We start from the raw sequence: 26,908 nt of genomic DNA on the forward strand, positions 1-26,908 counted from the left end.
TTTTTTGGGTGGTGGCCTACACCCAGCTTCTCTAGGTACAAATCCACTCTTCCTTGGTCATGTCCTGTTAATGTCTTGGTATTCTGAGTCCCATTACCTTGTAATCTTGAGGTTGTATTTCTTAGCAAAATAAGCTCCTACATTTGCATTCTAAGTGTTCCTTCTAGGACAAGGTGTGTGTCCACTCTGTGGTACAGTGTGGGCTCAGAGACATCGTGCACTTTGAATCAAATAGCCATGACATTCTTTATTCCTGAGTTCTAAGGAAAGTTCAATTTGACTGTGAGTTTGGGAATACTACCAAGGGATGGTTCACCAGCTCATATCCTCTCTAGATTGAGTCAGGTAGTAACTGCCTACAGAAATAAATCACATTCTTTTGCAAATATATGAGTGGCATTTAATATGTAATTAAGCTAGGCAGTGTCTCCTCCTGTCTAATCACCATATGATGTTTCCTTTCAGAATACTTCTGTGTGGGGTGTGTTAGTCCTTCTGTCCCCATCAACACGAGGTCTGAGAAAGAGAAAAGACGAGGAATAGTTAGAATAAGTTATTGCTCTTTCAGGTCACACTCAAACCACTGCTTTGCTCCATTGTTTTTTTCTTATAGAGTCTTCCTGTCCCTCCCTTGGCTAATTTAGGCAGTGGATTTAACACAGGTGCCATGCCTGCCTCAGCAGCCTGCTTCCTGGCATCATATGCGAATGCCTTAGATATAGACTCCTTAGACACACCTGGATCTAGTGGGTCAGAAACGCTCTGTGGGGCCCAGCAACCTGGGTTTGAAGGTATCTGTGGTGCTCGGGTGTATACAACACACTCAAAGTCATTGGTTCTACCAGTATGTGATGGGAGGATATTAAAGGAACATAACCAAGTACTGCTCTCCAGGAGATTGATATCCACCAAGGGCATGGAGCATACATTCATCAGCCAGTTAAGCAGAGTAATCTTCATATAATAGAAATTATATTGTGGACTCACTCCATAACCCCCTCCAGGTGGTTTCGTTTTGTTCTTTTAATGAAGCTAAAGGTTTGGCTCAGTCCTTCAAGGCCTAGCACGTCCCTCTGCCTCCCTTCTCTCCTTCTCTGATAATGCCACTCCCTCCCTCCTCCAGTGCTCTTCAGCATGGTGTTAGCCTTCTCAGAGATCCTCAAGCATGTATCCAGGTGTGGTGCGGCAGTGGCATAGGCCGGAAGGAGGAAGCAGAGAATTGTAGAGCATCAGTAATGGACTCCAACTTTTTTTTCATCAAGCAGAATATGTCTACTCCCTTTGTCCTCGTTGGTTGGCACATTCATACAGTAAGCAATATAGAGATAGACAGATGCAATACTATATTGGTATAATTGTTGGTATTACTAGCCTCATATTGAGGCTAATTGTCAAGTCATTAAGAATGGAGGAAGCATAGCGTAGTTCTTCTTAGTATCACATGTTTTATCAACTTTTCTCTGTGAGTTGGCTGGGCATTAACAGTAGGAACTGAGTGAATGGGTGTGAGATGGCACTTGGATGTGTGGCACCATTACATGGATGGAGCTGATAAAGAACCCTTGATGTTTTAATTTGGTTTCAGTAAAAATGAGGACCGTGTCTGTTAGAATTTGCCTTTTTAAAAACTATGTCAATATGGATCTTTGCAGCATTAAGGTACCATGTACTCCAGGAATAAAGGAGCCAGTTAGATTTTTATAGAATGTAAAAGTAGCATATCTTGCTGGGCAAGGTGGCACACACATTTAATCTCAGCACTCGAGAGGCAGCAGCAGGTGAATCTCTGTGAATTCAAGACTAGCCTGGTCTAGAGAGTGAGTTCCAGGACAGCCAGAGATACACAGTGAAACCCTGTCTCAAATAAAAGAAGAAGAAAAAAAATCGTATCTCAGGATTCTGTTTAAAGGAGAAAAATTAACAATTGAATTGTCTTTTGGAAAGCAAATTGGATTTGGGTGTTGCTTTCTGTTTTGAGTATCCCCAACTATGTATCCTCAGTAACAGCTTATTGCTATATGAGTATAGCATCCCTGGTTTTGGACATCATTTGCTCATCAGGATCCTTATTTACGATCTTCTACAAAGGTGCAGAGTCAGTATGAAGGTACAGACAGGGAGAATGAGGTGTGGCCTTAGGGAAGGTGTGGCTTCCACCCTCCCCAGAATCCCCCTTCCTTGTAAATCCCTCCCTGGAAAGGGGAAGAGAGTCTCCTCAGTACCTTTAGATCTCCCATCTTCAACACCTTGTGATCTACCATTCTCAATCGGGGCCTTACTGTTGCTGGTAGAGCTGGTCCACTCCTCTGCGTGGCAATCCCATATGGACCAAACAGGCACGCCATACCTCTGCTGTCTGAGAACTCAGGCACAGAGGCTGAGAAGCCTTCCTCCATCTGGTAATGACCTCTCTGTTGCTGCGAGAAGTCACAGTGTCCAAGACAATTTATAGAAGAAAGAGTTCATTTTAGCGTTTTATGGTTCCAGAAGCATCAGAGTCCATCACGGCAGGGAGGCATATCAACAAGTGGCAGGCATGGCCGCAGGAAGTGGAGAGCTCACATCTTCAGCTGCAAGTCCAAAGCCGAAAGAGAGAACTGGGAACGGTCTGAGGCTTTGAACCTCCAGGCCCAGCCCCAGGGACGTGCTTCCTCCATCAAGGCAGTACCTCCCCACAGCACTGCCGACTGGAAACCAAATGTTCACACAGGCAAGCCTGTGGAAGAACATTCTCATTCCAACCTTTACACTCCAGTAGCCAAGTGACATGGACCCCAAGTGTATCAGCGGCAAGTTGCACTGTAATGAGTGAGGGCAACAGACCCTTGCATCCCTTCTATTTGATGGGGAGCACTTCAGGGCTGCTGTTCCCTGAAGACGATGGATCTGTAGTCCTCAGGGACACCTGTGTTACTTTCTTAGTAGATCCTTATGGGTGGTTTTTCTTTATTTCTTTATTCCAAGTAATCTCCAGTGCTTGTCTCTGTCCATGTGCCTGGTATTCCCTAGGCCCATGTGTTTCCCATCTGCATGCACTTATCTCTGCTTTGCTTAGTTTGGGCCTTGTCTGTTGGAGCATCTCTTATCTTCAAGTTCTTGGTATCTAATTCCTGTATCCATCTGTCATCTACAGGGGCTAGATTGCATCTCCGTATTCTGGGATAAATTTACAAATTTATAACTTCTTTCACTGATGACCTCTTCTTCAATATTTTCTACTGATTTAACCGGTCACTGCCTCTAATGCTGGCTGTGGTCCCATCACTGCATTTTTAATAGGAGGGAAATGGTAGAAACCCCTTTCTGTTTCCCATCTTGAGTGTATTCCTCTGCATCAGTGCCCCATAAGAGCATTGCCCCTCGTGGGGAAACTGAGTCCCAGTGATGGATATGGTTTGTCAGCAGTCATGCTATTGGCTCCTGGTAGGGGTTGAACATAGCAGCAAGAGCCTGCTTCATCCCCACAGCTCCCAATAAAGATCAGACCTGAGAAGCAAAAACCATAAAAATCACCATTCCTGCCAAACTGACCAAGACCTCACACATATGAAGTATGAGTATTTTAATTGCGATTTATCTAGCTCAGAATGATTCTTGCTTCTCTATAGCATAGATTACCTCAATAAACCATGGACTCAGAAGTACTATAACAAGGAGAAAGTTTAAAGACAAAGATGTTTTGGTTGGGAACGGTTTTCCCCACCTCTGGTACAGTTAACAAGGTTCAGAGTCATTTTTGTTTGTCGTAATTCAAAGTTTGGGGAGCAGGCATGGGCTCTTGTTACCCGAAGTAGAGAGGGCATGGCCAATCATTTTGCATTACTGAGGATAACCTCTTCACAGAATTATCCATCCCAAAATGTCAGTAGTGCCAGTGTTTGAAGACTCTGGCCTGAAGAGAATTCATTCAAGCCAATTGTTACCCATTATGCTGGCAATGTAAACACACTTCTGATTTTGAGTTATCAAGCTGTTGTTTTATACCTCATCTTTTTTTTTAATTGGACAGTGCAGTCATTGTGAGGGTATGTAGCTGTTTTAAGAGGTGAATGGATGAATTTTAGTTGACTTGACAAAGGCTAGTGTCTAAATGGCATTAACAGAACAAGTTAGTGAAAAGAATATTACAAGTTGTCTTCTGTATCCACATTTAAAGCCTCCATAAAGGCAGGATGTGGTACAATGAGGAGTAGAGACCATGTGGGAGAAGCAGCCAGGAACCAGATTCGTGGGTTACTATGATATAGTTTTAAACAGGCAACGTGGCTTCTTAAGCTATCAGGCAGCTGCTGCCACACGGAAATCATAGTTAAATTATTTACTCGATAGCCATATATTTGGCATCTAGGACATGCTACAAACATGATGATTGATGCATTCACCATTTCCTTTTGAAACTGCATCACAGGTAATCTTACTGTACCATCTAGATTTTGAAGTCTTTTTGAGAAGCCATGACTTCCTCAGGCTACAAAGAGTCAGGCTGGCATTTGCAAATGTTCTTGGAGTGTCTACTGTGTGTAAGACTTCAAGCCAGGAGGTAGATATTGCAAATTACTTCTGTTTCAATGGGGCTGAGTGTAGCAAACCAGGAAGCAAATGAAGATGATGATGTCTTGGGTAAGTTACATGGAGAAAATACAGTGGCGTGACTGGGACTGAGGAACAAATTTGCTTTCTAGGCAGAGAGCTGTGTGAATTGACCTTAATGTGTGAAGTTCAGATGTTTAATGTTCTGTCTCTTTCCGTTTTTTGACTGAGTCTTTCTGTGTATTCCAGATGATCTAGAATTCACTATATACAGCTCAGGCTGGCCTATAACACTTGATCTTCCTGCCTCACTCTCCTGAGTACTTAGTTTACAGGCATATTCTAGCATACCCAGGGTAAAGTTTTAACACAGTTCAGGTGTTGAGTAAATTGTCCCATGTTTTGGAATGTGTTGCTAGAGCTTAGTGGCTGAGCACTAGTTTAGTTTTTGTGAACACTCCACAGTCACATGAAGATAATGCATATTTTTAAATGGAACTTACTAGATTATGTAACGGAAATCTTCCAAATCCCTATTAATGCTTTCATTGTTAACTGCTCAGTTTCTGGGAGAGATGAGGTGAAAATCCTCTTGATGATTGAGCATTTTGGTCATTTTTTAGTAACTCTGTGAATTTTTTTTATTTCTCTTTTCTAGGATATACTTTCCTAGGTGTAGGAATCTTCTTATCTAGTATTGCCACTCTTCATGACTTGTTCTTAAAAATCCCTCTTTCTCTCTATTGATGCTTTCACCATTAAACTTTTTCTGATAATATTGCTGATACAATATCATTTTGGTTTGTAAGTGTGTTTCTGTCTTTGCTGTTTTAGCCTTATCTTTCAGTGGTCCATTTGTATGAGTAGTTTTTAAGAAAAATGTCTGGTGTCTCTGCCTTTTAATGGATGAATTTAAGCTATTCATATTTATTGTACATTACTTTGCCTTAACTTTGTCTTATTTTGCACATTTTAGTATGCCTTTTTTTTTTCTTTTATTCCTTTTCTCTTCTTTACTGCCCTATTTGAGTTGATGGTTCTTTCTTGGCCTTGATGCTTTCTGTTTTCCCCTCTACTGTTTTTCAAATCACATATTCTGTTTCTCTTTTTAGCAGCTTGGGTAATCTCTAAACCAGGACTTGTCAAACCCCCATAGCTTTTAATGCACCCCTGTAGACTGGCTTCAAGGGTCTTCTCTAGTATTTAGATCCCTAAGCCTTGGGCCCTTCATGGGATGAAGTATAAATGAAAGTGCAAAATATGCTCATCGCGATGACTGTATCTAGGAGTGTGGATTCCCAGCAGGCCTTTGCCAAGGCTGTACCTTGTTGCTAGAGGCTCACTGGCAACTGAAAATTGCACAGTCATGGATCACAGGGCCTTTGCAGTTCTGAGCGAAGTGACTTGATTTCCTCTGTCGTCCCTTTCTTTGTCTGCATTTGAGCCTCTTGTAAGTGATGATAAACACTAAATCACTCCTGTAAAGCTGTTGAATTGTCAGTTTTTAAACAGCATAAAACACTGACATTTTCATTAGGTCCTGGCCTTGAGAAATGTCTAGCTTTCATCCTAACAGTTTTGTTTATTTCTAAAGAAAGTCTTAATGTACTGCCTATGGGAGAACTCTTTCTGTCACCTGCTCTTAAATGGAAACATCTTTGCTCACTCACAGATCTTTGGGGAAACGATTTATAAGAGAGCTTTTCACCTCCTCTTCTCTTCTTGTCTCCTAAAAGTAAGAGTGGGAATTGAGTCTTTGAAGAGCTTTAGTATTAGATAGAAACAATTTCAGCCTAAAGTAACGCTGCAGAGTTGTCTACAGAAAACAATGATGCTTTTAAACCTCTATTTGGTTTCAGTGTGTCCTGCTGAAGATAAGCAAGACATATCTGTCTTTTCCCTCAATCTTTCAGCTGACATTTAAACAGATAACTTGATTTTGCATTAATAAACTCCCTTGTATATGTTAGCAGACAAAACATTTAAACTGCCAGGTCTTTCTAAGCAAATAAGAAAAGAGAGGCCTTTTATCTTCCAATCATTGCATTAGATCTGCAAAACATGACAAATCTTCATGAAAAAATGTGGAGTCATCTCAATTTAACAAGCTGGAATGTGCATGTGCTGAAAGACAGACTTGTCTCAATACAATTGGGACTGGGATGTGAAGTTCCCTGGTATCAACATATCTGTAATTTATGGCAAGACTGGTTGCTTGCTCATCTTTAAAGGGCCTCGCTTCTCTGTGATGGCTTGTTGGACGTGTGCTTGGTTTAGCCAGTTGCATCTGTTTGACTGGGAAGCAAATCTCCATCTAGCAGAGTCAGCATGTGCGTTCTGAGTATAGGACCTGTGTGGTCATGAATAGCTAATGAATGCTTTGATTTTCTCATCTATTAAACCAAGATAAGAAACCAATGCTTTAGAATTGATGTAGGCATTAAGTAAGGTCATGTCTGTAAAGGGCACAACACAGAACTTGGTTCATAGGAGATGTCTTTCCAATGTTATCAGATGATGAAGATGATGATGGAGGTGATGGTGATAATGGTGATGATGGTGATGATGGTGGTCGATGATATGAGATAGAGAATTTGGCACTGATGGGGTACTGGTGACAAAGAAGATAAGCATTCCAATGATGGAGGTGCTAGTGATGAAAATGTTGATGGTGCTGGAAATAATGGTGATGAAGATGGCGGTTGTGGTAATGGCCAAGTATTGAAGAGATGCTGGGAAGTTATCATGTAATCAAAGTATTTGAGGGAAAGCACAGTTATCTATTAAAAATCTTATCCATAGTCTCCAAGCTTCTACTTGGACAATTCTAGTCACTACAAGGTCTTCTTAAACAAAATTCTACCTCAGAGAGCTAACCACAAAAGCCCTTCTCAGTCATCCGTTGTGTTTTGGAAAGTGTATTCATTTAGAAAATGCTAAGGATTATTGGTCCGTGTCCTTTACTCCTGATCTCACCTGTGTCCCTAAACCTTTGCTCACGTGACTCTGGGCATTTTGGAATTCTGTACCCTTGGATGTATCTCTGTAATCTCTTTGCCCAGTTTTCTTCCTCGAATCACCTGGATATAAATGATAAGGCAATACATGAGAAGCAAAGGCCAGCATCAAGGCAGGAATAGAGTGGAGCATAGTGTCACTGAGACAAAATAAAAGCAAACCAAAAACCCAAACCAACCAACCAAAGAAAAGCAACAGCAACAACAAACAGAAGACAGTTCATAGAGAGGATGCTTTGAGGATGAAAGGATGGAGTGAAGAAGAGAGGGGAAACCCGTTACTCTGGGCCAGACAGTCCAGGATCAACACAAAATCAGTGAGTGAAAGACGAGCTAAGGAGGAGCTGGGAGGTTAAGCAGTGGAGCTTCAGGCGTTGAGAGAAAGCAGTGAAGTAGAAACCCTTGTTTTGGAAAGGGGAAATGTTGCCTCTTTGTGGACCAAGAGGAAGAACCAGAGGAGGCTGAGAGTGGAGGTACCAATGCAAGAAGTGGCAGATATTTGGTCCTGGGGGGGGGGGCAGGGAAGGAGCTCATCAGCCGTAAAGCACATAAGGTGTTCCCACATCCCTATAAGGTACAGCAAGGGTACAGGGCTTGTACTAAGGAAGGCTTCTCTTTCATGGCCTTGACCCTCTTTGCAGAAGCTTCTTACAAAAAGGAGTGTTCTGTTGGCAGTGGAGCCTGGCTTAGACATGAAGAACAGCCACCTTTAACAACAGACAAAGTTAACTAGTCATGAATAGACTCGCCAGGAGTCCATTTCTGCATCCTTACCTCCAATTCTCTTCCCACTCTGGTCCTGGGATTCTCAGTGAACCACGGGTACCCTGGCATCCCACATCTGGCCTAGTGTTGCCACACACTCCACGTGGCTCTCCTTTGTCTCCCATCTCCACCTGTGCTTAGATAGCTAACAGAATTCACCCAGAGGGCTGATATGCTGAGATGTGGACAGCGGCGGCCCAGCACTAAGGCCTTATTCCACCTGATGTGGAAGGCCGAGGATCAGAATGCAGCGTGAATTCTAATTGGTCTTAATAATAAAAACCTGGAGTCAGATATAGGGGTGAATGCTAAAAGATCAGAGAGAGGAAGGAGCAAGCCACAGCCACTTCTGACCTCGCCAACTCCTCAGCCTGAAAAGGGGGCTGAGCTCCTGTCTCTGTCCGCCTTATATTCCTCTCTGCACCCAGCCATATCACTTCCTGTTTCCTCCTCTCAAGTGCTGGGATTAAAAGTGTGTACCACCACTGCCTGGCCTCTAGTGACTAACTCTGCACTCTGATCTCCAGGCAAGCTTTATTTGTTAGAGCACAAACAAAGTATCACCACATCAGAAATCAGGGACTTTTGTGGCGTGTAGTCTCCACCCTGACTGGCCCACCCATTCCTGGGCCCTCCTATAGCAGAGGACGTCATCACATCTTCCTTGCTTGTCATTATGCAACCAGCATGTCATCCAAAACCACACACGTGTGAGATGCTTGTAGGGTTTATTTGAAAAGTGGAAGCGGAGGGAGAGAAATCATCAAACACCTCATTATCCTTACAAATAGGGGGAGGAGCTGCTATTATTCCCACATTGCGTTTTAGCAGACACAGTACCAGTGCACGTAATGACTCTCTAATGGTCAGACGTCAACTGCCAGAGGCAGATCGGTGGAGGAGGCTGCTTTCAGCAGTGCTGGATGGGGTCTGGCCCAAACCTCTCTGATGTTAAGCACCTTAATGTCTACACCTACTGCTTGCCTATCAGATAAATGAGTTCCTATGCCTTCAGCAATCTGGTCCAAGGTGATTTTATTGTTTCTCACTCTAGCTGTTGAAAACGAGTACAATTTTTTTTTTAATCATAGATAAGAATTTGAGGTCCTGGCAAGAGAGAGAAAAAATGGGGGGGGGGCGGGGTCCAGATGAAAAGCTACGGCAGCCTGTCCTGCACGCTGCCCCCTCCAGGCTGCCCTGCCCTTTCCTAGCTTCCTTGTTGCCAGTACAGCAGCATCTGCACTGAGGAAACATCTGTCCTAAGATAGAGCCCGCGAAGATGGGACATCCATAAAGGCTCTCTGGCACGCCCACAGACTATGAAGTCCCACAGGGTGCTTATTTTCCAAACAAAAGCTTACCAGTCGGATGCTTATCAACAGCAGAGAACAACGGAATGAGCAGGCATGTAGCCAGGCATAAGAACATGGAGACAGTGCCCAGGACTCTGTGTCTATAGGCACAGTTTTGCTTCTCTGTCCTGGGGAGGCCTCTGCGGACTTACACCCAGGGCCTTCAGAATGCTTGAGGGAGACTCACCTGGCAGTCATTGGTAGACAGCATGGAATAAGTGAAGTGTCATCCCTCACATGGCCAACTCTGGGCTGGCACCTTTTCAGACACAGATCTTTTCCACAGCTGTTCTTATGAAAAGGCCTCAGGGACAGAGAAGTGTGTCTTTAGAAGGCATGTGTCACAGCACCGGGCAGGTGTAACCGGGTTTCGTGTCAGTTTCTGTCACAGGCTTTGTGGCTTTCCGTAACTGAACTGCCTGCTCTTAGTCTCCCTGGAGTGCCGTAAGGATGAGAATAAAGGAGATAATTTGCTGACAAGCAGTCTGGCAAAGAGGTGATCAGTGAACCTGTCTGGAGACCTTCAGGGACCACTGTTTGCCTTAGTTGCAGACGTCCAGAATGACCTCAGCAGCTGCTGCTCTGTCCAGGACCGTGCAGATCTTGTACTGTCTATGGTCATTCTGTGTGTCAGTCACTCCAGTCTCCACGAGTAATGGCATCTTCCACGCCCTGCCTGTGCCCTGATCTCAGGGTTCACGTGTGGAAAACAAAACATGTGAGCAGGCTCTCATTCATCTCAGCTAGCTTTGGGGTTCTGCCTGGGTGTTGGAGCATTCTGGACTCTAGACCCCACTTTGACAGTACCATGTCTCACAAAGTGGTAAACAGGAGGCCATTCATGACCATTGTCCCACACAGAAGACGATGAAAGTGAGAGAATAATTCCAGTAATTCCCATTTGCTCTGTCCAAGAATATTTGCTTAAAAAAACAAAAACACAGCAACAGAAATTAATACCTAAGGGAAAACCTAGGACAGTTCTTCTCCTTAGAGTTGTGTCCAAATATGGCAAAGGAAGCTAATGCTGCCACCCATTGCCTTGGCACACTTTGGCTTCTCCAGATGACTTGAGGGTTGACAGTTGGTGTGAACTTCCCAGTTGTTCTTCTGAGTTTAAAACATGTCTCTACATCTACGCATAGGTGGATATACGTGTGTGGTTTTCACAGCAATGTGTCTGACGGTTTTTATGTTGAGGTCATTGTAATTCACTTGACAAGATGCCCGGTTCCTCCTTGAATGGCAGTGAAGAGATCAGCCTCCTGTAGTCAGCACAACGTGCTGTCTCTTGCTGTGGAGAAACTGTGTCCTCCTCCCCAGGGCATTAACCCATTTCCAGGGTTTGCTTGGAACCAGGAAGGCTGCAATGAGCATCTTTCATTCTTTGCTGAGTATCCTGTGGAATAAACTGTACCATTGAAGGTCTGACTTTGGAGTCTGGGGAGGTCGTCTCTCTAAGTTGTAGTGGTGACCACGAAATCAGGTCCTGTGGTGCTGCCGTGCCGTGCACTGTCTGCTGCCAGTCTTGACTCTTTTCCAACCTGCTGAGTCCAAACGTGTCTTGCTCTGACTTTGCGTTTACTTCTTTTGGTTATCTTTCCCCAGAGTTTATCTGGTTGTTGGTCATTTTTGTCCCAAGAGTTACACATTTATATCTTTGGGCCCTGCTCCTGTTTTGGTTAAAAAAAAAATTATCTTCTTTTTAAAAAATATTTTTAAAGATCATAGTAATTTTTTCCCTTCCAGGTTATCAGAGGAGCTGAGGTGAGTGAATGAAAAGTAGCAAGAACCCTTCAGTGGGCTGTACAGGTCATGAGCTCTCTCTCATGGGTTCCTGCTTCTGTATGCTCCTCAGCACCACCGGGGGAGGTGGGTTGAGCTCTGAATGACCTACTGGCTGTCAGGCCCTGGCTGGAAAAAGAGGGTAGAGAGAGCCTGTAAACCCTGTTGCTACTGGGCTCAGAAGCCCAAGTTCATCCCTGCAGGCCACCCAGATGTCTCCTGTCTCTTGGGGAAAAAAATCAAGGAAGCAACACACACAAGGTGGGGGAAGGGAGAGAGTATCCTGGGCTGTAGCTTGGAGATAAAGATGCAGCGTTGAGGTCACTTGGGGTACCTGTGGCTTTAGCTCAGGTGTCTGGTCAATGAAGATAGGTGTTTAGCAGTGCGAGAGGCCATGCTGTTCGGTTACTAGGTCCCAGCCTTCTCCATTGAGCCATCAGGTTGCTAAGGCTCTCCATCTTTTAACTGTCATGTGACCCTGTTTAACTGGCTCCTCTTCTCCAAAGCCCCTTACTCTTGTCTGAAGTGGGATCAATGAAATCTGCTTTTTAGGGTCATTACTAGTAATCAATGGGATAGATGTATGAATACCTCAGCCTAAGGCAGAGCACCTCCAAAGCATGTTACCCCCAGCTCAGGAAGGTACATGGCACTACATCGTAGAGAGCGACACCCCAAACTCTGCCACGGTGTGGAGTTGGCAACCACTTTTGAGAACAAGTCAACAATAACTAGGCCCATGTATGTTAGGTATTCACTGTGCCATGGCAGTTTGACCTCAAAGTCTACACTTTAGGGAAATGTTTAGACCTTTGTATAAGAAAAGACATGTGTAAATAGAACCATTGAAGATTTGCAATGACAAAAATAAATATATGGGAAAATAGACCAACACCCATCAATAGAAGTTTTGGCGGGTTTGTGTTATAAAATACTTGACAGCATTGAAACACTTCATATTGACACATTGTACTAATAAATTACAAATGAATTGTGTGTGTGTGCATGTATGTGCATATTCTTAAGTATGCATGTCCATGTGTGTTCCTGTGCACATGTGTGTGGAGGTATGTGTGCACGTGTGCAAGGCGGTGAGGGAGCAACCTTGGGTGGTATTCTTTATAATCGTCATTTTTATGTGGGCTCTCGAGATGGAATTTAGGTTCTTTGCTTGGAAAACAAGCACTTACTGACTGAGCCGTGTCTTTAGCCCACTAAATGTTTTATAATTAGTATTTTTAGTCAGCATACAAAATTATGGGTTTCATTATGACATATTCTTACATTTATATCATCTTATTTGCTCATATTCATTCCTCACTGTCTCTCCTCCCCTCTTGCTGATCTCTTTCCTTGTCCCAGACAGGCCCCCTTTGGCTCCTATGTAATATGTTTATGTGTATGTCCACATATGTGTATATATTTAGTCAAATCTAGATTCCACATATGAAAGAAATGTGCAACCCTTATCTCCTGAGTTTGGCTTATTTCACTTAACATAGTGTGGCCTCTGGTTCGATCCTTTCTCCTGCAAATGATGTAATTTCTTCTTTATGGCTAAGGAAAACACCGTGGGGTTATATGTGCCACATTCTCTTATTTCATCTGTCGATGTGTATCAAGGCTGACTCCGTGTCTTAGCCATTGTGACAGTGTTGTCCTGGAAACAGAAATCTTGTGCTGCTGGGTTCCTCTGGGAATATACCCGGAAGTTAGATAGATGCTCTATAAGGTGGTTATGGTGATTCTGCTTCAAGGTTCTTTGTTTTGGTTTGGTTTTTTTGGTGGGGTGTTTGTTTGTTTGTTTGTTTGTTTGTTTATGAACCTTCAGTTTACTTCCATCGTTGTTCCACACATTTACAGTTCCCTGTGTAAAGGGTTCTCTTGCCCGGGATCCTTGCTAGCATTTGTTCTCATTAATTTTCTTAATGATAGCATTCTGCCTAGGGGAAGATTCAACCATTTTCCCTAAGATTTAGTGTGTGTGTGTGTGTGTGTGTGTGTGTGTGTGTGTGTGTGTGTGTGTGTAAGTTTATGCCATGAGTATTTAGGTACTTCTGGATATCAGAAGAAGCCGTCAGGTCCCATGGAGCTGGAGTTTCAGGTGATTGTGTGCTGCCTTACATGATGCTGGGAATCAAACTCCAGTTGTCTGGAAGAGCAGCAACTTCTCTTGACTGCTGAGCCCACGCTCTAGTCCAGTGAGATGGAATTTCAGTGAAGTTGCCATTTCACTCCCCTAACCACTGAAGGTATTAAAAAACTATTCAAACATTTGTCGACCATCACATTTCTTCCTTTAAGAACCGGTTGTTCAATTCGTTTGTCCATGGATTGATGAATGATTTGTTGTGGAGGTTTTTGTTTGTTTGTTTGTTTTTATGTCTTTTATTTTGAGAGTTTATATAATCTAGATATTCACCTCCTATGCAACTGACAAAATTTTCCCTCCTCTTCTGAAGGCTGTGGCTGGGCATAACCGTTTAATTTCTTGCCATCCTGTCTGTCAGTTCTTTGGAAGCCCAGACTGTACCTGTCTGTCAAAGTGCTCTCCCTATGCCCTCCTCCAGCACTTTAGACCTCAGGCCTTCAGTTAAGGCCTTTGATCCTGTTCTCATTTGTTGTGTCCAGACTCAGCAATGGCCCAAGTTTCATTCACCTAAAAAAAGATCCCCAGTTTTCTCAGCATCATGTGATAAAGAGGCTGTCTTTCTCCTAAAGAATGAAGCAGGTTCTGTGATGATGTGTGCATTATGATAACACTTGTTTAAATGTAAAGATTCATTACATTTATATAAAATATAACCATCAGTGAGTGCATTAGTAGAATATAAAATATTGACTGAATAACGGAGTTGCATAGACATGATATTACTTGGTGTAGGTGTAGGTGGTGGTTAGGAAAGATAGTAGAATAAAAACAGAGAAGGTAGGGGAAGCCTTAAAGTATAGTCTTTGTTTCTTATTTTGAGGAGAGCAGATGTGAAGGGATTATGACAAAATGTTAAGCTTTATTCCAACTGGATGATGAGGACATAAGTGTTTGAAATATTTTCAATTTTATTTGGCATATTTGAAACATTTTGGAATAAAAATTTTAATAGATACAGCTGAGTTGTTTCATACAGTGAAGAAATGATAAAATTATCATTTTAGAAGAAAAGGGCTAAGTAGGTCAGCTAAAAAGCTTAGGTCATGAGACTCTGTATGAGGTAAAAAGCAGTTAGTAGATGAGAACAGGTAGAGCTTACAGTTGTTTCAAGTGTGCTTGGCTAAAGAAATCCATAGTGACCAAAGAGATCCCCAGCTCTGTCAGCAGCTCAGTCAGCTTGGTTTCTGTGGTTATGAAGAGGTTCCGGTCCGATGCTCTCAGTCATAGGCTGTGTTTGTGCTGGGACAGCCAGGCATGCTAATGCGCGCTTACGCTCCCACCCTAAACTCTTGGGGGCTGAGGAGATGGCTCAGTGGGTAAGAGCAACTGGTTTCAAATCCCCAGTACATACCTAAAAATCAGGTATGATTGCATGTGCCCCTCAGTGGCAGAGACAGGAGGATGGCCGAATCTTTAGGGCGACTAGCTTAGCTCCAGGTTTAGGGATAGACCCCGTATCAAGGGGATAAGATTATGCACGATAAATCAGGATACCTGATGTCCTTCTCTGGCCTCTGGATGCACACACCACCATACACACTTGCTCATATAACACACATGCACGTATAACACACGTACACATATACACACACTCATAAAATCTTCTACCAGAGTACTATTCTCTGGTTTTATGAAGAGAATTTCTTTACACACTGTGGCTAGAATCTGCTTTTGTCTTAGATAGACTGAGGTGACTCATTGTTTAAAATTGGGCCTAGTAGGTAAAGGTGCTTGCCCCAAGCTCAATGGCCCAACTTTAGTCTTCAGAACCCATACAGTGGAAAGAGAGAGATGATATCCAAGGTTGTCCTCTAATCTCCACACATGTGATATAGCACATGCATATATGTGTGCATATTACACACATAATATATAAATGAATGTTCATTTTGAAAGAAATGAAGAGGGGGCTGGAGAGATGCACAGTGGTTAAGAACACTGTCTGTGCTTCTGTCCCCCTTCCAGAGGACCCGGATGGTGGCTAGCGTCTACTTGTAACTCCAGTCTTAGGAGATAAGACACCCCCTGCCCCAGTTTCTGGCCTCAGTAGGCACCAGTCATGCACATGGAACATAGACAAACATGGAGACAAAACCCTCATGCTCATAAAAGAAAATTTAAGAAAAAAAGAAATTCACATACAAAAAAACACAAGAAATGGGTCCTGGATCCACAGGCTGCCCCACTTACGATGGCCCAGGGGTTCTCTGGAACACTTAAAGGCCAGGGTTCCTCTTGCATCTTGGAAGAGCTGTGAGGTCTCTGCTCCCCCATTGTTTGAACAAGTTGTTCCCTTCTTTGGGTCCCACCTACTCAGTCCTCTCTCTTTAGGGAATTATCAACCTCCCCTGGGTTACTTCTTTTTGTTCCTTAACCTTCTGTAGCCTCTGATCTTCCTCCCGCCAGGCTTTTTGGGGTGCACCAGTGTGCTTCCAAATTAGGCCTGCAGTGGAGACCTGTGAGTGAACCGTGAGTGTGCCCTTGTGTTCCCACCCTCCTCTCCGGAAGCCAGGCTCTCAGCCCTGGGTCCAGAGCTTCCTGGAGCCTTCCCTCCTATGGCTTCAGGCTCCCGGGGAAAGAGCTCCTTTTCTTTCCCCCAGTCTGGCTTGTGATGTTCATTCTGGGGTTCTGCCCCGCTTCGCTTTGTTTATTAGCATCAAAGCTGAGGCCAGCTGTGTTTGTTTGTAGATCCTTTATTTCTGTGAAACCTGCAGATTTTTTCTCAGTCAGTCTGAGCTCTTAATAATCAAGAAGGTGGCCACTCACATGGCCACAGAGGAAGGGCTGGGACTCAGAAGGACCTCAAAACCATAGCTTGCTCACTAGCCTCATCCTTGGCTGTAACAACTCGTCATAGCAACCATGTAGCTTTATTATCTCCCCAAGTGCCCTGCCCCAAACACGTCTCTAACAAGGAATTCAAATAGAAATAGTTTGTTTTTAATTTTTTTCATGACTAATTTCATACTAATATCAATTATGTATAATAATGGGCCTCATTGTGACATTTTCATCATGATTATGTTACCCTCCTATTGCCTCCTCTTAGGTAGAAGCCTTGCCTATGATTTTTGAGTAATGTGAAAGATCTTGTGCTTAAGATTTTAGTTTTAAAGTCTAGAAAGCTAAACAGACAAGAGCATGAGTATTGGAGTTTTTCTTTGTAACATAACTGGGCCCTTGGTTGGATCATTAGGTCCTACTAGCCATGTGGTCACATTGTCAAGTAGTTTGTTGGAGCTCATTTGGGTGAGTGAAGCCATAATTCAGCAGTGGTAAGCCTCACTTGTAACCTGACATGACATCCGGAGGGTTTTCTGATGCATAAACCACCCTAAAGCAGGAGAACCCAAGATCTGATAGAGGCTCCTTATAGAAATGTATTTCTAAAGTGGTTTAATCAATCTTACAAAATGCTGCCCAGTAGACAGGACAAATAGCCCTAGAGAACATTATGGGGTCTTTTCTGAGAACCCGGATGGAACAGGTAGCTTGCCTGATTCTGATGTTAAACTAAAGAGCCCAAATCACTGAATCTCCAGCACCACAGGGGAAGGAGCAGCCAGCCGGAAAGAGGCCACTGTCCACCTGAGTGCCTCTCCACTTCCCACCAAATGGACTGACATCCATCAGGCTCCCAGAACAGCCAAGACAGGACCATATTTGGATTTGTAACTCCCAGGGTATATTGCAGGCACGTCTGGTTCTCGTTGTCCATTGCCTCTGAGATAAAATCTGGGCCTCTGCTTGGCTTAAGACAAGCCATTCATCTGGATACCCTCCCTCTTAGGGCTGGACTGCCCAAGTGCTACATGGGTGACTGCAATTTGCTTGTGGGGATATCTTGTCAATCTTCCCAAGAGTTGTGGTTCTCTGCCTTGTGTTAAACTCTATCCCCGCCCAGCCTTGAGTGTCTCCTGCAAAATCAATGACCTAAGCAGGCAGATCTGAGCCTTGGTTGCTCTGCTAGGCTGAGGTGACAGAAGCCGATGAACTGGGAGTCTCTGGATCTCCTCATTCAGTGGAGTGAATGGGGAGATGGGAGAAGTGTGGCCCTAGAAGCTCATCTAAATGAGGATTCTGCAAGGAGCATCTGCCTTTCTTCTCGGTGCTGGCGAGGCAAAGGTGGAGCTAGGCGGAAAGCCCAGAATGCCTGGCTGTTCAGCACAGAGATCTGATAGAGCAGCTTTCATGCCCCAGATCTAAGCCAGGCATGGCTCTGAGGGCTTCCTGCTTGGTAGCTCCTGAGCCTTTAGCCAAACTTCAGGAGATGGGTATTGTTTTCATGCCCACTTTGTAGAGGCTGCGTACTCACCCTTAGTGGCAGGCCCAACTTGGGCCATGGGTCACTGGGCTCTAGAACATCCCCTCTTGCTCACTAGGCTGTGTTGTGGGCTATCCCGGGCTGCCAGTGCTAAAGCTGTTGGTTCAGGCCTGTCACGGGTTTACAGCTAAGAAAGCAAAGGCTTGTGTGACACCCCTGGAGCGGCATAACTGACAATGGAGGGGCCCAGAGTCTAGTCCAGGAGGTCTTGGGGAGCCTAGATTCCTGCCCTGTGTCTTTAGGGAGGGACTAGGAAGGGGGTGTGACTGGATTTGCTGGCCAGAGCTCCTGTAAGCACTCTGCTGCCCTTTGAAGTTCACAAGAAGGGAAAGAGCCGGGTGGTGGTGGCGCACGCCTTTAATCCCAGCACTTGGGAGGCAGAGGCAGGTGGATCTCTGTGAGTTCGAGGCCAGCCTGGGCTACAGATTGAGTTTCAGGAAAGGTGCAAAACTACACAGAGAAACCCTGTCTCAAAAAACCAAAACCAAACCAAAACAAAACAAAAAGGGAAACAACTCAATGTATCCTTGAATGCTTGGGAGGAGCTGGGTCTCTCCCATCATATACTTGGCTGGACCCCTCCCCTAAGCTGAGCAAAGGGTGGTGCGAAGGATGCCACCCTAGCAGCAAGCATAGTGCCAGCACACAGTTGTACTTGGTAGATTATTAGAGAAATTGATACTGCCTGATCTATCCTTGACCATCATTTCTCTGGTTGTAGGGATGTCTGTCATGCTCTTGGTCCTCATAGCATAATAACAACTATGAAGCTAATACAATGATGATACTAAATCAATAACTAGTTGTTACCATGTTCAGACTCTATGCTAAACAGTCCCCATTTTTCATCAATAAAACTTTATTATTCCTATTGTGTCAGGTGAGACAAACACAGACTAAGTAACCCTCAAAAGGCTGCTTGGCTGGTAAGTGCTAAGTCATTATTCTAACCAGAGCCTCTCCAAAGCCCTACACTAGGTTGATCATGTGCCAGGAAATTGAGACACAGAGATAATGAATGGATTGCCATGGTCCCTCTCTATATGTTACAGAGTTAAAATTTGGGCTCAGGATACATCTGTCACCTGCTTTAACTAAGTCTTTCAAGTCAGGCTCAGCACCTACTCCTTTAGATAAGGACAGCCAGCGTGTGAAGGCCAGCAGAAGTGTTGAATGGAGTTCTGAAGAGGCACGTGACAAAAAGGCAGTCAACAGTTTGGACCAACTTTAAAAACTAGTGAATCAATCAACTCTGCAAAATCGAGTCATTGCGATAATCAATCATTTTTAAAGAAGAGTCTGCTTCATAAGAGGATAGCTTATGGATGAGCGTGCAGACTCAGTGGTAATAGACCACCCCTCACTCCTCTCCTGGCCCCAGGTTGGTGTTCAGATGAAGTTACCTCTCGGAGAAAGAGTTGATCAGCACATCCATCTGTAAATGCCTCTTGGCTGTCTATAGTTTCAGAGCTCTGGTTTACAGAAGAGAGTCCCCCTTCTGCCCTCACAGCGCTTCTGTTGGAGCCCAGAAAGTTTCTGTGAACCTAGAGAGCTTACTGTTAGCCCAGTGGGGGAGTAACTGAATGGATTTCTAATGCATTTCCACTTGCAACCCCCTTTTGCCTGAGAAATATTACATAATCCCAGGAAGATAGGTATACAAATCAGGTATCTGCTGATAATAAATCATAATAAAATGTATTTTAAAAGAGTGATATACAAATAACTTTACTGCCTGGAGAGATGGTTCAGTGGTTAAGACTGCTCTTCCAGAGAACTTGGGTTCAGTTTTCAGCACCCACATGGAGTTCACAACTGTTTATAACTTCAGTTCCAGGGGATCTGGCACCCTCTCACACACATACATGCAGGCAAAACACCAATGCACATAAAATAAATAAATCTTTAAAAAATAAAATAATCAAAAATTATTTTTAAAAAACTAAAATTTTTTCATGGGAGGCAGAGGCAGGTAGATCTCTGAGTTCAATGTCAGTCTTGTTTACAAAGTGAGTTCCAGGACATTCAGGGCTATACAGAGAAACCCTGTCTCAACAAAACAAATAATTGTACAAGTTATTAAAGATAGAAGCAAATTTGCATACTAGTGAGATGGGCATGCTTGCTTATTTTTACAAAAAGACTTAAATTGTGAACACTGGATTCTGCAGGACATTGAGCATCTCCAACATTTTTCAGCATTGGTCTGTAATTTGACTTTATAATCATGAGTTCCAGGATAACCACTTTGCATAAATATGTAGTACAAAATAACAGAGATGCGTTCAGGGCTACTTCAGAAACTGTTGCAAATTCTGTTCTAAACTCAAACCAAAATTTACTTAGTAATCTTTTTTAATTAAATTCACATTAACAACCCAAACACCATTTTAAAAAAAATCAAACATTCTAGTACAATACAGTTCAAAGATATACTATCTTTATACATACACACTAAAGAATGATGGTAGGGAAGTCATAAAAGTCTTAGCTTTCTCTTCTTAAGCCATTATGTTTCTGGAAGAGCGTAAGACTTTGTATGTTTAGTAGAAACACTGCAGTCATAACCTACAAGAGCCTCGCATCTAACCAAGGTGTTTCAGGAAACTGATGGCGTTGTCTAGTAACACAGTGCACGTAGTACAAAGTGTGTATGCGTTGCATGTTCAGAGCCCAAGGCGTAGGGCAGTCACGTGAGATAGCAGGTCTGAGCACTGCCAGAAACATATTCATTATACACTTGATTTGGAATTCTTTTTTTGTTTGTTTGGTTTTTGTTTTTTGTTTTTTCGAGACAGGGTTTCTCTGTGTAGCTTTGCACCTTTCCTGGATCTTGCTCTGGAGACCAGGCTGACCTCGAACTCACAAAGATCTGCCTGCCTCTGCCTCTGCCTCTGCCTCTGCCTCCCGAGTGCTGGGATTAAAGGCGCGTTTGTTATTGCAGAAGTTCAAAAGCCGCCTACCACTGTGAAATATTTCACGACCCCCATTTTCAGTTACATGGTTCCCTATAGAGTGGCAACTCGAATTTAAACAGCTGGGTGATAGAGGCCATGCAGGGTGTGCTAGCTGGCCACGGGGCATTGCCGTCTACAGCGTGGAATGGATCTTTTAGCTGTGTGTCAGCTAAGTGAAAAGTGCAGAAGAGTGTTCCAGATAGGAGAGTGTGTGTCTGGAGCTTAGAACCTTTGTGCAGTTGCAGGAGTGGACAGTGGTCCAGCCAATTGGAGTACAGGATGGGACAGCCCATGTATAATTCACAGATGAATGCCATGGGGGACCTGCCGCATGACTCTGGTGAGGATCCTTGCATGGGAGTGTTCTCCCCCTGATGACAGAGTTATCCTTGGGGCAGGCAGGAAAGAATCATCCGCCGACCCCTCCCCCCATGGGAAGAAGTTAGGGCAGATACTGTTCTTCATTTTGTAGAAGGTCACAGCAATTTCTGAGAGGGTCTGGACCCTTTTCCAAGAAAGCATACTTAGTGCATGAAATGTACAAATCATCTCTTCAAAAGCCTGTCCATGAACGTGGGGACCAATGGTCAAGGATCCTGGTTGCGTTTACCTTCACCTTGACTCCCACTTGGAAATAGCGCTGGCTGGCCACAGATAGGAAATGTGCTTTGTAGGAACCCCACCCAGCATTCTTCCTGGACCTCCAGGCTAGCCCACATTAGTAGTCAGAGGAGTGATTACTGCCTCTGAGGTTAAGTCGATAACTCACCTTGATGGATGATGACACAGACACACAGACACAGACACACACACACACACACACACACACACACACACACACACACACGGGAGCACACACACACATACACAAGTCCCCTTTTCTCCACACGGCATGTATAGCTTTAGATGTGTGCAGTTTTCTTTCCAGTTACTCCACTCTGTTAAGGAAGTCTGAGTGGGAAGAGGAGGGGCTCTGGTGTGAGGAAAGGGCAAGGTGATACCTTTGTTCTTCACTGAGCTGTTCACCCTAAAACGGATTCTTCTGAGGAACAATGAATGGAAGTCACCCAGTGCTGCCTCCCTAAAACTGGAGTCACCCGAGATCCCTACACAGCATGTCCCCTTCCCACCTACCTACCTCTTTCCACAGTCAGTCTTCCCGGCTGCCTAGATACCTGCTGCCCGGGCTCTGTAAGGGCTCTGCTTTCTGCCTGGGATTTTGATTCATTACCTCATCGGAACCCTCCTTCCAGTACCACCCACTCAGTGAGATCTGTCCACCTGCCGTATTTACATTACCCCCCCCCCAACCGTTTTTTATAAACCCTAACACAGTCAAGGACATGGGCTGCTCTGTTGACTGTGGCTGAAAGAGTACGCCATTCCTGCACTTGGGGCATTCAGTCAGTGGTTGGTGTTTTTTGTTGTTTTTTTTTTTAACTTTTATTTATTTATTTATTTATTTATTTATTTATTTATTTATTTATTTTTACATTTTATGTGTATTTATGTTTTATCTGCCTGTATGAGGATGCCAGATCCCCTGGATCTGGAGTTATAGACAGTTGTGAGCTGCCATGTGGGTGCTGGGAATTGAACCCAGGTCCTCTGGAAAAGCAGTCAGTGCCCTTAACCTTTGAGCCATCTCTCCAGCCCTCAGTCAGTATTTTGAAAGGAATTGTAACTATATTTATTGTATTATGTGTGTATAAGGACAAGGTGGTCCATGGGACCTGTGGTGAACTTGTGAAGGTCAGAGGACAACTTTGCATCTGTCTGGTTCCTCTTTAGAGCCTTTCACCACGTGGGACCTGGGGATCGGCCACAGGTCAGCTGGCTTGGTAGCAGGCACCTTTACCCACTGAGTCATCTTGCCAGCCCTCAGTCGGTGTGTTCTGAATTGTGGACTGGCAGTGTTCCAACTTCACATAGACAAGCACCTCTGGGGTCATCTGTCTGCATGGAGTTAGTCAACAGATTGTCTTCCAAATCCCAAGCCTGACTCGGGCCTGAAGAAATGAGAACATCCCATTCGCCAAGTTCTTGGATTCCACTTCAGCCTGCACCCTTATGAAAGCAATTAGCACCTTTGATTCAGTGAAATGGTTCCAGCGGTCTCTTGGGAGTAGGTAGCAAATCTGAGGCTCTCTCGTCCAGGCAGTGGTTTCCAGAAGAAATGAATTCGGCCTCTTCTGGTCACCAGGCTCTAGGCTGCAGGGCTTGCTGACACTGAAAAGCCATAGCCGTTGTTTGAGGCTTACATGGGTTTCTTGCTCTTAGATTTGTAGCAAAATGATAGTTTCCATTATTAGGCCACCAGCAGCACCGTCCCTCCCTCAGAGGCAACCCTGAGTTCTCAAAAGAGAGGGCCCAACCCTCCCCATTGCTAGGAAGCAGGTGTGAATACACCTGACATGAGTGTCAAAGCCCTTCTTTCTTTATAGAGCATGTGCCTGCCTCAAACTTATAACCAACCCCAGGCTATTTTAGCCCTGCTTGAGTCTCTTCCTATGTCCCCGAGGCCATAGACGCTCTTGTTTGAAACCCTTTACCACAGCCATGGAGATATTAAATGAAGCGTTGCAGCTTAGTATGGAATGTGTAGATACTTGACGCAGGATTTAAAAGACGTTCTGATTCCCCAGGACTGTAACAGTATATTGCCTCAGAGCAGGGAGCAGTGCACAGAGAGAGCATCCTTCGCCAGCCTCCGGCCTGCTGCTCCTCGGTGCAAAGGCGGTTAAACCATGCACTGAGCATGGAAAAGGGGAGGACGCGTTCTGTTTAGGAGACCCTATGTGCGGGCTTGTTTGGCTGGCTGGAGGAATGAATCATTTCAGCCATGTACACCAGCTGCAGCCTGTGGAAGTAAACCGGCGGCTTTCCCACAGCATGCGCTGTATATTTCATTGTTAGAGCTTTGCGTTTTGACAGGTAGTTCTTATCCTTCTGGAAAGAGAGGTCTGAAGCCAGCAGCTGGAGGAAGGCCTGGCAGGGCCTGCTGTCTAAATTGAGAGCAAGCATGTGCAGTGAAACCTCATTATAACATGACCTGTTATTACGTGGATTTTGATATCCCATGGGGCAAATATGTCTCCCAGCATAGAAGAGCTCCATGCTGCAGATGCCTGCTACAACTTGTCTAACCCAGAACACAACCTTGTCCCTGAAACCAGTGTGATAAAAAAAGGTTTGTCATTTGCCTTTTTCTTCAAATTGAAAACCACAAGCACATATCTTGAAAAAAAATATGTATGTGTGTGTGCACACACACATATGCACACATGCACTATGTAAGCAGACAGATGAAAACCTCTGTGGTATGTGGCCAGTGATCAGTGTTCACTGAGGTCCCTTCTCTAATAGAACTTGCTTTGGAGGAGAGAATGTAGTAGATTGATTGTAAAATTGCCCCTGCTCCTCCACATTCCCCATATTCTTATTCTTTGCACTGTGCCTTGATCGCTGTTTCTATAAAGAGGTAGGATTCAGTTTCTCCTCTGCTTGAGTCTGGACTCCCTTGAGACCACAGTGACCTAGAGAATGCAGTGGAAATGAAAGCATGCCTCTTCTGAGCCTCAGCCCCAAGGGGCCTATGATCTCTGCATGAACTTGCATTTCATGCAGAACATCCTTACCTCTGTCTTCATTTCTCAAAACTCTGTCTTACTCTGTGAAAGCAAGCCCAGGCTAGGCACGTACAAGAGAGACTATTTGTCCCACCAAAACATATGAGAGAACCAAGCCAAGATTAGCCACCTCGTCGACAGGCATTGGAGCATGAGTTAGCCCAGGCAAGGCTAGGCAAATCACTCTATTGACCAAGACTCATGATCAGTAATAACTGGTGGCTCCTTTAATCCAGTGAATTGTGGGAAAAACTTGTTATATACCCTAGCTCATGCAGAAGAGTTGTCAATATGAAAGTAAATTCATGAGGGAAGGGAGTTCAGAGAAGATCACCTTCCTTGAAATAACCAGTGCCACATAAACAATCTGTGTCTACTTTAAGAAGCAAGACCAAAGAGGTTGCTGACTGTAAGAAGAGCCGAGGCCAGAGCAGAAGGAAGTGTGTGGAAGGCTGAGGCAAGGTCTGGGAATAAGTAGGGAGCACCTAGGTGGTGAAAAGATTAGATTTTGGTAAGGGTACTGAAGAAGCCACAGGGGACACCAGGAAAGGTGGATATGGGAAGCGCATCTGAAAGACCCTGGCAGAGGTCACAGGATAAGTGATGGTGACTTTAATACCTGTGACCATGAGTGAGCAAACCCCCTTCTCTGCCTGCTGCTGGAGAACACCAGCTGCTTATCAACCTAGTGGTGACCTTCAGGGCATTGGGGGTGGGCTGCTGGGGGACACCTCTATAATCTCTCCGACTTCAAGGCCTGCCACATAGTGGGCTCTAGGAAAACTCCTGCCTTGGTAATGCTTCATGTTTTTCCTCCCACACTTCAACTGTGGTGGCTTCCCTGGCCTCTCTCCTTCCTTCCTTCCAAGGCCTGTGAGAAGCAGAAAGAGCTCCAGGACTTGGCTTTTGTTATTACTGATCATCTCTAAATGGCCTGTGGCCACCGCCCAGTGGGTTCCTCTCCCAGGCCCCAGGGTGGATGCGTGCCTGGGCTCTGTTTAGGGATCCTCTGACTCATCCTGTGACTGAGGGAAGTCTCTGGGCTTCTTGGCTCCCCTTTGTGCTGCTGTTAAATTCCTCTGGTTTGTGCTTCCCACCAACCCACCTCGAAGGCTTATGCGGAGGTCCACTGTGCTCCAGTGTTTATGGAGCACCCAGAATGATGAGGTGGCTGAGGGAGCATGTCCTGCATTGAGACTCTGCCCTGATGAGCTAACTTAGTTCCTCCTGTGCCTGGGGAATCAGAACTGAAGGCACTTTATGAGGATGTGGCCCGATTATCGCGCCCTTCCCCCAATGCCCTTTTATTAGTAGGATTATTCAGTGCTGGTCTTCTCCTTTCAACTGACATAAATTTTCTCTGACTTCACTTGGACTTCTCTCTCTCTCTCTCTCTCTCTCTCTCTCTCTCTCTCTCTCTCTCTCTCTCTCTGTCTTTTTCCTAGGGAGGGTGGGTGGAATTTAGAATTAAAGAGTAGCAACCATTGGGAATGCAGACCTGTCTTGAATTTCACAGCAGTTCATGAACTTCAGGAAATCTGAACACACAGCATGCAATTAAAAGCAGAGAGGGATTTTTTTTTAATCAATTGTGAAAGAGAAGGTGGTCTACCGAGAGTGTCTCCTGAAGGCCTCTGGGGCTGGGAAGCTGCTGACAGCAAATGGCCCAGTTGGCAGCCAGAGTCTCATTTGTGTTTCGATCTCCTATCGGCCCAAGTTATCTAGAATGAAGCATGGCACGCCCCTTTTCTGGACATGGGCACCCAAGGTCCTAGAACTGTCACTAAGCTGAGGAAAGGGCTCAGGGACCTAGAAAGAGACCTTCCCCTCAAGGGAGTCTCCCCAGAAGCTTCGCAGGATGTGGTGTGACTAACTTGTCACCAGTTCGGTTCTGACAAGGTGCCAAAGACAGGAAACTGAGGGATGAGGAGGCCATCAGCCGAGGTCAGAGGCAGCCTGGGGGGACATCAGCTGGGCAGGCCGCTGGAGAGTCAGCCATGTCTGAGGCTTGCTTAGCAACTCCTCCATCTCCTGTTTTGGCTCTGAACCAAAAGGAAAGGCAGGGCTTCTGCTTCCGTCCCCATGCCATAAGGAGAAGCCAGGGACTGGAGGCACACCAATGCTAACCAAGGCCATGATCAGAGAGCACAGCGGGTCTGGGGTCTGTTACTGCAACAGTGTTGCCCTGGGGCCAGGCCCTCACTTCTCTGAGTCCAGAAGATAGCATCACAGTTCCCGTCCACAGGTGTCAACTGTGCTGATGATGTCCATAAACCACCAGCAGTTCCTGGTACAGGATAGGCACAGAGTGGCATAGACCCTGCAACTGGAGGAGGTTTTATAGACGATAGGAACCTTTGCATCTGCAAGAGCTTGGTTCTAGTCTGGTTTAGTTAC

At 44.8% G+C, this 26,908-nt stretch overlaps 1 protein-coding gene and 1 long non-coding RNA gene across 19 annotated transcripts in view; one reads left to right on the top strand and one right to left on the bottom strand.

The window, feature by feature from the left end:
• Erc2 (ELKS/RAB6-interacting/CAST family member 2) overlaps window positions 1-26,908 on the top strand; it is a 905,605-nt gene that overhangs the window by 810,789 nt on the left and 67,908 nt on the right. The window lies entirely within an intron of this gene.
• Window positions 228-8,821, bottom strand: LOC143267215 (uncharacterized). Of its 2 annotated transcripts, XR_013042146.1 has the most exons (3): window positions 8,322-8,821; window positions 6,201-6,259; window positions 228-516 (listed from the first exon to the last, which is right to left on the bottom strand). It is a non-coding gene; the product is annotated as an uncharacterized LOC143267215 (long non-coding RNA). The 2 variants fall into 2 exon arrangements; XR_013042145.1 differs by lacking the exon at window positions 6,201-6,259.

Source organism: Peromyscus maniculatus, chromosome 9 (genome assembly GCF_049852395.1).
Source record: "Peromyscus maniculatus bairdii isolate BWxNUB_F1_BW_parent chromosome 9, HU_Pman_BW_mat_3.1, whole genome shotgun sequence".
Classification (NCBI taxonomy): Eukaryota; Metazoa; Chordata; class Mammalia; order Rodentia; family Cricetidae; genus Peromyscus; species Peromyscus maniculatus.